Raw genomic sequence first — 15,785 nt, forward strand, 5'->3', positions numbered from 1 at the left:
TTGTCATATTGCTTTGCATGATCGTAAGATAGCTAGCATGATGTTTTCATGGCTTGTCCGTTTTTTGATGTCATTGCTACGCTAGATCATTGCACATCCCAGTACACCGCCGGAAGCATTCATATAGAGTCATATATTTGTTCTAGCATCGAGTTATAATATTGAGTTGTTAGTAAATAAAAGTGTGATGATCATCATTATTAGAGCATTCTCCCAGTGAGGAAATGATGATGGAGGCTATGATTCCCCCACAAGTCGGGATGAGACTCCAGACGAAAAAAAGAGAAAGGCCAAAAAAGGGAAGGCCCAAAAAAAACAAAAAATGAGAGAAAAAGAGAGAAGGGACAATGTTACTATCCTTTTACCACACTTGTGCTTCAGAGTAGCACCATGTTCCTCATATAGAGAGTCTCTTGAGTTATCACTTTCATATATAATAGTGGGAATTTTCATTATACAACTTGGCTTGTATATTTCGATGATGGGCTTCCTCAAATGCCCGAGGTCTTCATGAGCAAGCAAGTTGGATGCACACCCACTTAGTTTCCAATTTGAGCTTCCATACACTTATAGCTCTAGTGCATCCGTTGCATGGCAATCCCTACTCCTCACATTGACATCAATTGATGGGCATCTCCATAGCCCGTTGATTAGCTGTGTCGATGTGAGACTTTCTTCCTTTTTGTCTTCTCCACACAACCTCCATCATCATATTCTATTCCACCCATAGTGCTATGTCCATGGCTTGCGCTCATGTATTGTGTGAGGGTTGAAAAAGCTGAAGCGGGTTAAAAAGTATGAACCAATTGCTCAGCTTGTCAACCGGGTTGTGCATGATTTGAATGCTTTGTGTGGTGAAGATGGAGCATAGCCAGACTATATGATTTTGTAGGGATGAGCTTTCTTTGGCTATGTTATTTTGATAAGACATAATTGCTTCGTTAGTATGCTTGAAGTATTATTGTCTTAATGTCAAATGATAGACTATTGCTTTGAATCACTCGTGTCTTAATATTCATGTCATGATTAGATATATGATCAAGATTATGCTAGGTAGCATTCCACATCAAAAATTATCTTTTTTATCATTTACCTACTCGAGGACGAGCAGGAATTAAGCTTGGGGATGCTGATACGTCTCTGTCATATCTATAATTTTTTATTGTTCCATGCCAATATTATACAACTTTCATATACTTTTGGTAACTTTTTATAATATTTTTGGGGACTAACATATTGATCTAGTGCCCAGTGCCAGTTCCTGTTTGTTGCATGTTTTTTGTTTCGCAGTAAATCCATATCAAACGGAGTCCAAACGGGATAAAAACTGACGGAGATTTTTTTGGAATATATGTGACTTTTGGGAAGAAAAATCAACGCGAGACGATGCCCGAGGGGGCCACGAGGCAGGGGGCGCGCTCTGGGCCCTCGTGGCCACCCTGTAAGGCGGTTGATGCCCTTCTTTTGCCGCAAGAAAGCTAATATTCGGATAGAGATCGTGTTAAAATTTCAGCCCAATCAGAGTTACGGATCTCCGGAAATATAAGAAATGGTGAAAGGGCAAAATCTGAGAACGCAGAAACAGAGAGAGACAGATCCAATCTCGGAGGGGCGAGAGCCCCTCCCATGCCATGGAGGCCATGGACCAGAGGGGAAACTCTTCTCCCATCTAGGGCGAAGGTCAAGGAAGAAGAAGAAAGAGGGGGCTCTCCCCCTCTCTCCCGGTGGCGCTGGAATGCCGTTGGGGCCATCATCATCACCGCAATCTACACCAACACCTCCGCCATCTTCACCAACATCTCCATCACCTTCCTCGCTCTATATACAGCGGTCCACTCTCCTGCAACCCGTTGTACCCTCTATTTGAACATGGTGCTTTTGAAGGAAATATGCCCTAGAGGCAATAATAAAGTTATTATTTATTTCCTTATATCATGATAAATGTTTATTATTCATGCTAGAATTGTATTAACCGGAAACATAATACATGTGTGAATACATAGACCAACAGAGTGTCACTAGTATGCCTCTACTTGACTAGCTCGTTAATCAAAGATGGTTATGTTTCCTAACCATGAACAAAGAGTTGTTATTTGATTAACGAGGTCACATCATTAGTTGAATGATCTGATTGACATGACCCATTCCATTAGCTTAGCACCCGATCGTTTAGTATGTTGCTATTGCTTTCTTCATGACTTATACATGTTCCTATAACTATGAGATTATGCAACTCCCGTTTACCGGAGGAACACTTTGGGTACTACCAAACGTCACAACGTAACTGGGTGATTATAAAGGAGTACTACAGGTGTCTCCAATGGTAGATGTTGGGTTGGCGTATTTCGAGATTAGGGTTTGTCACTCCGATTGTCGGAGAGGTATCTCTGGGCCCTCTCGGTAATGCACATCACATAAGCCTTGCAAGCACTGCAACTAATATGTTAGTTGTGAGATGATGTATTACGGAACGAGTAAAGAGACTTGCCGGTAACGAGATTGAACTAGGTATTGGATACCGACGATCGAATCTCGGGCAAGTAACATACCGATGACAAAGGGAACAACGTATGTTGTTATGCGGTCTAACCGATAAAGATCTTCGTAGAATATGTAGGAGCCAATATGGGCATCCAGGTCCCGCTATTGGTTATTGACCGGAGACGTGTCTCGGTCATGTCTACATTGTTCTCGAACCGTAGGGTCCGCACGCTTAACGTTACGATGACAGTTATTATGAGTTTATGCATTTTGATGTACCGAAGGTTGTTCGGAGTCCCGGATGAGATCACGGACATGACGAGGAGTCTCGAAATGGTCGAGACGTAAAGATTGATATATTGGAAGCCTATGTTTGGACATCGGAAGTGTTCCGGATGAAATCGGGATTTTACCGGATTACCGGGAGGGTTACCGGAACCCCCCGGGAGCCAAATGGGCCAACATGGGCCTTAGTGGAAAGGTGAGAGGGCAGCCCACATAGGGCTGCGCCTCCCCCCCTCTCCCTAGTCCTATTAGGACTAGGAGAGGGGCCGGCCACCTCTCTCTCTCTCTCCCCTTTAAAGGATTCCTAGTTGGACTAGGATTGGAGGGGGGAGTCCTATTCCCGGTAGGAGTAGGACTCCTCCTGCGCCTCCTCCTCTTTGGCCGGCCAGCCCCCCTCCCTCCAACCTTTATATACGGGGGCAGGGGACACCCCAAGACACACAAGTTGATCCTTGAGATCGTTCCTTAGCCGTGTGCGGTGCCCCCTGCCACCAAATTCCACCTCGATCATACCGTTGTAGTGCTTAGGCGAAGCCCTGTGTCGGTAGTACATCAAGATCGTCACCACGCCGTCGTGCTGACGGAACTCTTCCTCGACGCTTTGCTGGATCGGAGCCCGAGGATCGTCATCGAGCTGAACGTGTGCTAAGAACTCGGAGGTGCCGGAGTAACGGTGCTTGGATCGGTCGGATCGGGAAGAAGACGTACAACTACTTCCTCTACGTTGTGTGATCGCTTCCGCAGTCGGTCTACGTTGGTACGTAGACAACACTCTCCCCTCTCGTTGCTGTGCATCACCATGATCTTGCGTGTGCGTAGGAAATTTTTCGAAATTACCACGTTCCCCAACAGCTTTATGCTTCATATTATTATCCAATGATGTGTTGCCATCCTATGATGTCTGAGTAGGTTTTCGTTGTCCTATCGGTGATTGGTGAATAACTATGATTGGTTTAATTTGCTTGTGGTTATGTTGCTGTCCTTTGGTGCCCATCATATGAGCATGTGCGTGGATCACACCATAGGGTTAGTTGTATGTTGATAAGACTATGTATTGGAGGGCAAGAGTGACAGAAGCTTCAACCTAGCATAGAAATTGATGCATACGGGATTGATGGGGGGCCAATATATCTTAATGCTATGGTTGGGTTTTACCTTAATGAACGTTAGTAGTTGCGGATGCTTGCTAATAGTTCCAATCATAAGTGCATAGAATTCCAAGTCAGGGATGACATGCTAGCAGTGGCCTCTCCCACTTAAAACTTGCTATCGGTCTAGTAAAGTAGTCAATTGCTTAAGAACAATTTCGCAACTCCTACCACCACTTTTCTACACTCCCTATACTAAATTTATTGCTTCTTTACCTAAATAGCCCCTTCTTTTTATTTACGTGCACTTTATATTCTTGCAAACCTATCCAAAAACACCTACAAAGTACTTCTAGTTTCATACTTGTTCTAGGGGAAGCGAACGTTAAGCGTGCGTAGAGTTGTCTCGGTGGTCGATAGAACTTGAGGGAATATTTGTTCTACCTTTAGCTCCTCGTTGGGTTCGACACTCTTACTTATCGAAAGAGGCTACAATTGACCCCCTATACTTGTGGGTTATCAAAGACCTAAGGGGTCTGACCAATGCCAGCTTTAGGAAACATGACCATTATATTACAAGTTGCAACTGATCCAGTCTGTAAGCTCTTGGAAAAACTTTTCTTTCACTTTGAACCGGAGTAGTTTCAGGTCTTTCTTGAAGAGGAAGCGCCAAGCTTGCACTGACTGTTGTTGTTGTCTTAAGATCTTGTCATTGCGTTGTGTCCAAATGTTCCAACATCCCAACATTACTATCTCTGAGGCGAAGTGTTTCGGAAGATGAATTTTTGCGAGATTTATGTCTTCGAAGATTGAAGTCCCTCTTTTCCTCCCTGGAATAATAGAATTCCAGCAGTCTTGTGCAAATTGACAGTCCCAGAACAAGTGCATTGGTGTTTCTTATGCCCCTGGTTACAGTTTGGACAGGATGTACCATCAATATGCATGCCCTTTCGTTGAAGCAAAGACCTAGTATTGATTCTGCAGTGAGCCATCAACCAGATGAAAATCTTATGCTTGAGCCTGCTAGAGGAAGACCAAATCATTTTGAAGAATGGGTGTCCTTCCTCATCTCCCATCAACTTGTTGTACATCCTCACTGATGAGTATTTGTTGGTTGTACCATTCGTAATCCATATGTCCTTTCCACTATCATCAAGATGTGGGAGATTTTCTTGCAAGAGATTGAACTGCTCATATGCAATAGTTGACATTGGCAAGTGTAAATGCACTGTAAGATTATGAGGCAGGTTGAAATTGTGCACTGAGATGGAGTCATCTATTGCAAATGAATGTAGTTCTGGGAATTTGGCTTGAATTGGTTCTCCTGTCTAGTTATCCTTCCAGAAGAGAGCAGATGTTCCTAAAAAAACTTTGCATGTGCTTGCTTGTTTGAATTCAGGCCAGAGTGCTAGGTGAGCCCTCCACCATGAAGATCCTTCCATTTTTCCCAGAGGCATGCTCAGGCTGTAATATTTCTTCCAAATCAGTTTAATTCAGGGAATCTCTTCTTTGTTCAGGAACTTGAATATATTCTGCATGAGAAGGGCTTTATTGTGAGTGTCAATGTCTAAAATTCCTAGGCCTTCTTGCTTCTTAGGCTTACACACTTTGGACCATGCAATTAGGGCAGAACCTCTGTCTTCCATCCCAAACTTTCTCCAAAAAAAGTTTCTGAGATACTTGTTAATCTGGTCAAGCACTCCTTGTGGCAATGCTAAAGTACACATGAAGAAGGTAGGAAGAGCTGAAAAAACAGACTTGGTCAGCAAAATTCTGCCATCATATGAAAGCATGCTAGAGCATCCTATCAGTCTTCTTTCAATCCATTGCATGATTGGATGAAAGTCCTTAATTCTGAGCCTGCCAGTACTTAAGGGTAGCCCCAAGTAGGTAAACGGGAATGATCCTCTTGAACACCCTAAAATACCCAACATAATGTGTATAACCCGCTTAGGAAGATTGATGGGGACTAGCATGGATTTATCATAATTTACTTTAAGCCCAGTGAAAGTTGAGTAGTGGCTGATTAGATTTTGAACTTGAGAGATCTGAGCTGGGATTGTAGGAAGAATTAACAGAGTATCATCAACATATTGAGCCATAGGGAACTGTGGGCAGGCTTGATTGCTGATTGGGGCTGAAATAATGTCATGTTGAGTGGCTTCATTCAGAATAGATTACACAAGATCTGCCACCAAAACAAAGAGGAGAGGTGACAATGGATCTCCTTGTCTTACTCCCCTTTTACAGTGGAACACCTTTCCAGGCACACCATTAAGAAAAACAGCAGAAGAAGCAGATGATAGAATCATATTAATCCAATTGATCCATCTGTCACCAAATCCTCTAGCTTTCATGAGGGCAATAATAGCATCATGCTCAATTAAATCAAAGACCTTGGCAAAGTCCATCTTAAGCACCACCGTAGGATTTTTGGATTGCTGACACATGTGCAGATATTCAAAAGCCCAGCCCAGACTGTCTTGAGGAAACCATATTGATTATCATGCACAATTTTCAAAGCAATTCCTTGCAATCTGTTGGCCAAGAGCTTTGTAATGATTTTGATTGTGCAATTTAGCAGAGAAATGGGTCTGAAATCATCTGGACTGATGGGGTTATCTTTCTTGGGAACAAGTGTGATGTATGAAGAGTTTATACTTTGAAGTGAAATATTCCCTTCATAGAAGTCCTCAATAAGCTTGTAGAAGTCTTCAACAATTATATCCCAGCAAGCTTTTATGAAATTCCCGTTAAAACTATCAGGCCTTGGTGCTTTATCAGATGGTAAATGCTTCACTACTTCATCAATTTCTTTTCTAGAAAAAGGCCTTTCAAGATCACTTAGACCATCCAATCGTTTGATGAGAGAAATGATGTTGAGGGGGTCATTAATGTCAGCAGATTGCCCAAGCCTCTCCTTAAAAGATTTCCAAAGAATGGCAGCCTTTGAATGATGCTCAGTATGTTCAGTACCTTGTTCATCTTGGAGCATATGAATGTAATTATTTCTGTATTTGGTTGTGGCTTTGGCTTGAATTTTTTTTTTGAATTCTCATCCCCAAATTTTACCCATTTGATTTTTGCTTCCAATAGATTCTCTGAAAAGAAAGAAGAATGAGCAGGTGTTCTTTTAACAAATCTCTTCCGTTTTTCTCAGGCACTGTTAAGGCTCTGTATTCCTCAAAAATGTCCCACATCAAGATAGCAACATTAGTAGCCTGAATATTTCCAGCAAGATTTGACAAATGCTTGTTCCATATTTTAAGTCCTTTTCTAAGTCTCTTGAATTTTGCTGTGATTAACTTGGCCCTATCATTCTCCTGCAAATGTTGACTCCAGGTATTCTTGATTGTGTCCTTGAAACTACTGTGCTGCAACCAAAAGTTCTCAAATCTAAATAGGCTTGATTTAGGGATATTTGTGCCAGTGGAGATAACTATGGGGGAATGATCAGACACTGGCTTTGCCAAAGTAGTAACCAAAGTGTTAGGGTAATAATTGGACCAATGCTCAGAGGTGAATACCCAATCAATCTTTTTCAGGAGAGGAGCTTGCTGCGTATTGCTCCAAGTGAACTTTCTGCCTTGAGAGGGATCTCCACGAGTGCCAGTGAACTAATGGCCTCATTAAACTGCATCATATTATGAGTATCCCCAGCTCCATCATTTCTGTCAGTGGGATATCTTATATAATTGAAGTCCCCTGCAATGAGCCAGTTAGTGTGATCTGGCATTTGAATGTCTTTGAACCAGTTTAAAAAATTGATTCTGCCAATACTATCACAGGGTCCATAAATGTTTGTAAGAATCCAAGAACTTCCATTGTGTACTGAAGTGAGTCTTATAGGAATGGAGAAGGTGTTTTTAAAAAGACATTCTCTCTGGAAAACATTATCATTCCAAGCAATCAGCAAGCCTCCTAAAGCACCATTAGATGGGGCAAACTCAAATTTATTTATTCTCTTTGGGCAAAAGTTTTTTTAGGTAAGTGTTATCAAAATGATCTCTTTTAGTTTCTTGCTGAGTTAAAATAGCACACCCAGATTCTTCTATTTTGTTAGAGAGAGCTAACCACTTGTCACTGGAATTGATGCCCCTCACATTCCAATTCAAAATACTCCAGTTTTTACTCATAGTGGCATTGATGAACTGAACTATGTTCCACAGAAAGACTGAAGCCCCAGCCAGAGACAACATACCCCTTCTCATGACAGATTAAACTGTTCCAAGTGAACAAAATAAAAGTCCACAGAAAATAAAGGTCCACTGAGAGGAACAAGCATCTAGAAGTGCCTATTACATAACCAAATCCAGAGGAAGTACAGGCTTTCTTCCTAGCTAAATTAGCAAAATACTGCAGCATAATCATATCTCTTCTTCTATGATGCAGAGATTTCCATAGTCCTTCCATACTGGTTGCTTCCCTCCTTTCTTCACCTTTCTCTTCTAAAGGACTTCCTCTATGCAGTTCTTGGCATCAACCTTGCAATAAGAGATTTTAATGACTTCTCTATTATAAGCAGGAGGCTGGGCAAGACATGCCATACAATTAGCATCTTGACAAGTTTTCTTTTTGAATCCTTTATTAATATGCAGCAGCCTCTCACTCCTTCTTACCTCAGATTCAACCATAGGGAGTCGTTCCTTTCTCTTGCCTTTGAGTTGCTGCTCCACATGAGCTGAGGATTCTCCATCTTTAACAGGTGTGGAGACAGGGCTCCTGCTACTCCCAGAAGCTTCCTGAGCACAAAGAGGCGGTTGGTTAACTGGGCATGTAACAGGAATGACAAAATCTAGATATTCCTTGCAAATATTTCCTTCCTGTATGATTTGCCACATTGAAGATTGCAGAAAGGATTTTTCCCACTCAAATCTATCTGGAGTTAATAGAATGGAGCGAAGGAAGTTAACCCAGTCTAGAGATACCTTAATTACAGGTAGAGTAACATCATCAGCAGGAGCAAAAAACTTCTTTGAAGCTTCCAAACTTGAGACAGCAATGCTAGGAGAAGCTCAAACATTCATGTGTGTCCCACTTGTATTATATTTGCCTTTGACAGAGAACCCAGGATGAGGTGAGCAGCTAGAATTAGAACCTGATTGTGAAGAAGCATAGCTGTGTAGTTGAGCAGAAGTGTTGGTGCAAAACACTGGAGCTTCATCTATCTCAATCTCTTCATCCACAGCTTCACTTTCTTCAGGCTGAACTTCCTCAAGAGCAGGAACAGAAGAATGGTCAACAAGTTGGATCACAGGGTCTTCTCCATCAGCCAAGTTCAGAGTAAAGAAAGAATTATCTTCATCAATATAAGGGGCAACAATCTCCTGGTAATCAAATTGAGGCTCCAAGTTGAGGTCCATAATGACCTAACAATGATATGTAGACTGATGATTGATCGAATGTGTGACATCACCTCTCATCTTTATATGAGGCGAACTGACTTTTCGTACAAGAAAAATATTTAGATTTTCGTCCAAATCGTCAAATTTACCCTAACTCGACGTCGTATGTCCGGAGGTTCCGGGCTGCAAAATGTATGAGACAACTCCATTGCACCGGTCTTGGAGATCGTATGCTGGCTCGGATCGAAATAACCCTAACAGAAAACTTGATCTTCTCGACTAGACAAAAAGCTCTGATGTTCGGCACTTCTCCATGTGAGGTCAACTTGAAGGGCAATTGGGCGGCCAGATCTGTAAAAAATAATTTAAAACTCAAATTTCTTCTATAAGGAAAATGTGCAAACCTTCTGTTAGGAGGCTCCAGGGTCCGGCTAGACAGGAGCCTCCAGACAACTTTTTCTACCCCCCACCATTTTGTCAACGCTTGCATACGACCTTGAATTGGGATGATTCAAAAGGAAAAATCATTGAGAAATTTCATGTTGAATACATACTTTCTCATTTGGGACCATCTTAATCACGGTTTTTGTTGTGCCAAAATCCATCTTGCGTCAACAAGAGCGTCGATCGATACCGTACACACACGCGCAGATTGATGGATGGTGCGCCGGCCGTCCGTGTGTCCGTGGTGCCGGCCGGCTGCATCGTATTCGCGCGCGCATGCTGTGGCCAGACAGCACGAGGGTGCGAGCTGCACGTGCGGTCCATGGGAACGTCCCTAGAAGTTTCATGTGTGCGTGTCGGCCGGGCGAGACTAGAGTGCATATTGGCGGTGCAATGTGCATACACATGCGCTCGCTTGTCTCATCTGGGTTCCTTTTTGTCGTTGTGCAAGGAAATTAATGTACGCACCACGAATGCAAGCGGATGAGCATGCATGCGTGTATAAGACTAGCCACGGTAGGGAGTAACTTACGGTGTGTTTGATAGCTGTTCCCACCCTAGTATAGTTGTTCCCATTTGAGACATGCTTAGTCCAGACATGCTCATTACATGGAACGGCAGTTGTTTTGTAGCAATGTATGTATTGATGCATGCTGAGTAGAGAGTGTGTTTGGTAGGCTGCATCAGACGAGACATGTTGCACCGAGACTATGTTTGGTAGCATGTATCAAAGGTAGACTGCATGAATGGATTTGCTCCCGCCAAGACAAATATTGAAACAACATTTCGACAATTCACTAAACAATTCGAGCAATAAAATATTACCATGCCAACATAATCTGAACAATGATAATATAAAGAAGAAAAATCAACAATCAACATAACACATAATAACCATAACTTGAAGCAATGCATCACTAGATTCATATTACATAAGACATAATAACCATAATTCGTAGCAGTGCATCACTAGATTCATATTACATAAGACTAAATAACCATAATTCATACCAGTGCTTCACTAGATTCATATTACATAGTCTCATTTGAAATACACTTCATAATAGGCATTACAAAAGGGATAGTCTCATCAAGCACCAACCAACAATAACTCAAAGAAGATCGGGATTGGCTTTCAAGATACGCTTGAACGATGCTTGACGAACTTTAGAATCCATCTTCACAAAGTTAAGGCCTTTTGCCTGATGTTCTGTGAGATAATCTAAAACAGCCAAGCGCTCATCTTGATCAAACACAAGAAGGTCCATGACAGCCTTGTACAAGTCAGGGTGTGTTTCGGCATGGCAAGTGTTGTTGATAGCACTTGCAATCTCACGCATAGCATCATTCATGCTGCTACACTGGATTGAGTCCTCCTCGGTCAAACTAGATGCCCTCTTTCTCTTCTTATTTGAAGTAGGAGAAGGGTCCTGAGTGGCACTAGCAGTAGGAAGTACAAAGTTAGACCCAGGAAGATGTTGCGATACCTCATCTGTTGTTCCTTGCCCCTCCATGACATTGGGTTTATCCTTGTCTTCCACAACAATAGGCGTTCCTAGGGGCACATCGGTGGCCATTGCATAATTCCCAGTGGCATGCTTATTAGCAAAGCAAGGTTCCATATAGTCGTAGTTCTCCAGTGGAGAATTGAGCACTTCAGCATCTGTTGGATGATCCTATAACACCATTTGAACATAAGTAATTAACAGAGACATCATTTCAGCAATAAAGCATGATCATATCACCAAAAGTAACTTATTCCAACATCAGTTCAACCGGATTGATTGATTACATCATCATTTCAGCTATGAAACATCATCATTTTCAGCAAAACCAACTCATTTCAACATCGTTTCAGCACTAAGATAACTCATTTCAGCATGCAAAAAAGGTTGCTACATGTACATGCATACCTGAGTGTGGCCCAAATAGTGTTCTTCTTCTTGCACTACCATCTTCTTGTCATCATCCCAAAGTGCCCCACTTAAACCCTTTAAATAGACAAGCCTTGTCCACCTATTCCGACACTTGCAATTATGATTATGCACTTGGGTAATAGGCATGTCATAACCAATGAAAGAAGAGATACGCTTTGCAACTTTCAAATTTTCAACCCCTTTGAATCCTTTGTCAGTCTTGGCAACTCTTGCCGCCACCTCTAAAAGGCCTTTCAACATCAACGCCGACATAGGCGGAGCCCAATTCATGACCTTGGGGGCCTTCTTGGGAAGAGCACCAACATTTGGAACCTTCTGCCCCTCATCATCCATCTACAACATACATATTCCAGAAGTTAATAACACATTTTAGCACATAAATATGCATATTTCAGCACCTCTAAACACATTTCAGCTCATAAAAACACATTTCAGCAGCTCAAAAGCATGTTTCAGCAGCTCAAAAGCATGTTTCAGCATACAAATATAATAGTACAACATCAGTTTTACAACAGCAAGACACACATCAATTGTTTTACAACACCAAGACACATGATACATCAAATGTTTGCTAGCCCTCTATTCGCCCATATCTGATTTGCAAATTCATCTCTCTTATGAGCCCAAGAAATATTGGCATGGACAATATCATTGTGATCTTCATCATTGGGTTCCGGATCACATGTTTTCTCAGGTGGGAAATATTCATCCTCACCATATTGAAGTACCCAATTGTGAAGAATTGCACAAGCTAGCACTACTTTTAATTGGGTCTGTAACCATGGAATGGTTTATCGTAGACAAACTTCCAACGATTTTTGTACGCGACAAAAGCCCTCTCAACCATTGTCCTCAAAGAAGAGTGTCTTAATTTGAACAACTCTTTAGAATTTTGAGGATGGTTCCCTCGTCCAAACTCTTTCAAGTGGTACCTCATGCCACAGTATGGTGGAAGAAAACCCGGCCTCACAGCATACCCCGCATCAACAAGGAAGAATTTTCCTATGAAATAGCAACTATTAGCTATGGGTAGAAATATAAATATATTTAGGTAGTAGGCTCTAATTTATTACATGTAGGAACTTTCAACCCATCTTCCCTCTCCAATGCATTTGCAAGTATAAGGGCATCATGAGCTGACCCCTCCCAAGCCACAAGTACATATGTAAACTTTAGAGCAAAGTCTACTACAGCCATGACATTTTGGGTAGTCCCCACCTTTCTACCCCTAAAGGCAGCTGAGATCCCTTTTGGGACTCTAGCAAACACATGAGTCCCGTCAATTGCTCCGACACAATCCTAATTAATAAAGACAAATGATTGTTATTCATAAGTCCCATCGACTGTTTGTCTTTGTTTGCAAAAATAATTACCTTGAAATGTGGATTGAAGTGAGTGCTTTCTTGTATTTTATGATGACAATGGTCGGATGGAGGCCGAATCATCTCACCTCTCAACCCCCCAACAGCATAAAGCACTGCCTTAAAATACCTACTAATGACTTCGGTAGATCTTCTAAAGATTGGTTGTAGTGTCCTATACCTTTGGTTATGGCCAACTACTAGAAGAAACATGGCTACTTGTTCCACGATAGAAGTATGGATGCTATCCAACAACAAATTTCTCTCTCTAAATATAGCAGACAAACGAAAAAAGAGCTTTTCTCATTCTTAATTGATTTAAAAAATTTATGTCACTAGAGTGATAAATATATCTCAAATTTGACTCTCTAGATGTGGAACGATCGGCCATGCTGCCCACGATTATCCTTGGTGATTGTTGCCTAGCTCTTCTAAACATGAGCATCATGTATGCATACAATCCAACCACTAGACCGGCTCCTCTCACAATTAGTGCCTTTGTTTTCTTGCCAATTCATCCATCTATGACACTACAGACAAATCGAAACTTAGCACAACAATTTTTTTCCAGCATGACAAGCAATGAACAAACTTCAATATGAGCATAATAGGTACAACAATGAAAAGCTATACATCTACTGTAATCAGTTTAACCCATCATCATAAGGGAACAGAGAAGCAATTTTTTTGTCTAAACTATATACGGCTATATGAACAAGAGCTGATCTCTGTACAAAACAACCCGCCTCATCTCTGGTCACGCAGCAGTAGCTCGCAGAGGCTGAGGCAGGAAGGAAAGGGTGAGGAGGGCAGAGGGAGAAGGAGGCAGAGTAGCTACCTATCTTGGCAGCCGCGAGATTCACGTGGGGCGGCCGCGATTTGAAGACCAGGGCGGTGGCGAGGTTGACCGGGGCAGCGGTGACAGCGGCGAGGTACACGAACAAAGGGGACCGGCGGGGATGCATATCAGGTGGCAGTCGCCATGGAGTTCGCGGGAGAGAGAGGGGGGCGAGGGGTGGCGGCTAGGTCAGGGAGGGGTGGTCTGAGCGAGAGAAAACTATTCGGGAGAGAGGTCGTTTGATCGTAGTGGGTCGGGAGGAGATTTTTGCGGGGGTCGAACCGAGCCTCGCTGATCCCAGCTCGCATGTATCATGTATGTGGGTGCTCCAGGGAGCATAGTTCGGGGCCTTTTTTGCATTAGATGGGCTATGCCCATAAGAGCCCATACACCCTACCAAACACGTGAAAGTGGCTTGGGTAGGAAACTTTTAGCCTCATGCATCCTGCGCGCAGGCTACCAAACACACCCTTAGAGTAGTAATATGCATATGCAAAATTGCATACGAGCACCCGCGGGCGCAACCTCCTAATATCTCATCATTGAATATGCATAAGGATCTGCACCACTATATGTATTCATCATTTTAGTTGCATGTATGTTCTGATTTAGAGATGCATAACGTTGTATTCTCTGCATGCACTGGCCCACTCAACAGCATGCTCCTCTAGCCACCAACATCCAACTACTAAAGCTACATTTACTCAAGCAATGGTCACATCATCAGTTAACGCCTTTCCCATTGATTCCATCTATCCCGTTTCATCTTCCTTCAACTCCTTCGTCTCAAACTTAAAAGCCATTTCACAAAATCACACATTTCTACAAAGCTTAATTTTTATGATACTAATCCTTGCGAAATTATCTGATAAGATTTGAGAGATTTTCAAAGATATTTCATATTTTTTTCCCGCTAATTGAGAAACTGAGTACATCATGAGAATAATTCCAGAAATATTTTTTATAACAATCTCAGGTATTTTCCTGTTCTAAGAAAGCAGAGAATTTACTGTACTTCCTCCAGTCGTTTTTAGTCTGCATATAAGTTTTGGCCGAAGTCAGAGTATCTCTATGTTAATAAACTTATAAGAAAAAGTAACAACATTGATAATACTAAATCAGCATTGTTAGACTCATTACGAAATGTAGTTTCATAGTATATATATTTGATATTGTAGATCGTTGATATTTTCTAATATAAATTTGATCAAACTTTATAAAGTTTGACTTGACAAAAATCTAATATGCGGAGTAAAAAAACCCAGAGAGAGTACGCGCTTTAAATTTGGTCCCATCATGCATCTATCACATGTACATGCTCTAAGCCTGGTCATAGTGGGGAGTAACTTATACCAGTGTCATACATATAACACTAATCTAAGTTACTACCTTCACAATGCAAAGTAACATACTAGTAGTGTCATAGATAGCTTCATTTATTAGCTCATAGACTCATTTTGCCTCGGAAAACGCTATGTTACAGTAACATATTATGTTACCACAAGCACATATTTTCTTATTAAATATTTGCCACATAAGCAAAATTATTTTGAGAAGTGTTAAGTTACTACCTAAGTTACCCCCAGTATGACTAGCCTAACTGCCAACCTCCAGCCGTACACTCTATTTACTACTCACGCGGTAACGTTTCTTCCTCGGCACACTAAACTCCGGCCACAGTCGTTCATTAGCAGTTTAGTACTTCATTCTTCTTTCACTAATGAACTAATACTGGATGCCCTATGCGCCCCATAAGAGATCAGAATCATCTAAAAGAAGAACAATACTTGGATTGATATGCCTTAATAGATAACAAGGTTTAGAACATATCGTGGTTGGTTCATCTGGGAGACAAACCCGTTGAAAGGAGTTTAACTCGTGTTTGTGTAAGAATCAGCTTCTCACTTTAACGGGTTTTCTTTAAAAAAAAATTATCTAACATAAATTATTCATCCCGCTCCAACTGGAATGTGGTATTAGAGAATCTCCAGCCGCCCCCCAAGAAG

This window comes from Triticum aestivum, chromosome 2A, assembly GCF_018294505.1.
Source record: "Triticum aestivum cultivar Chinese Spring chromosome 2A, IWGSC CS RefSeq v2.1, whole genome shotgun sequence".
Taxonomy (NCBI): Eukaryota; Viridiplantae; Streptophyta; class Magnoliopsida; order Poales; family Poaceae; genus Triticum; species Triticum aestivum.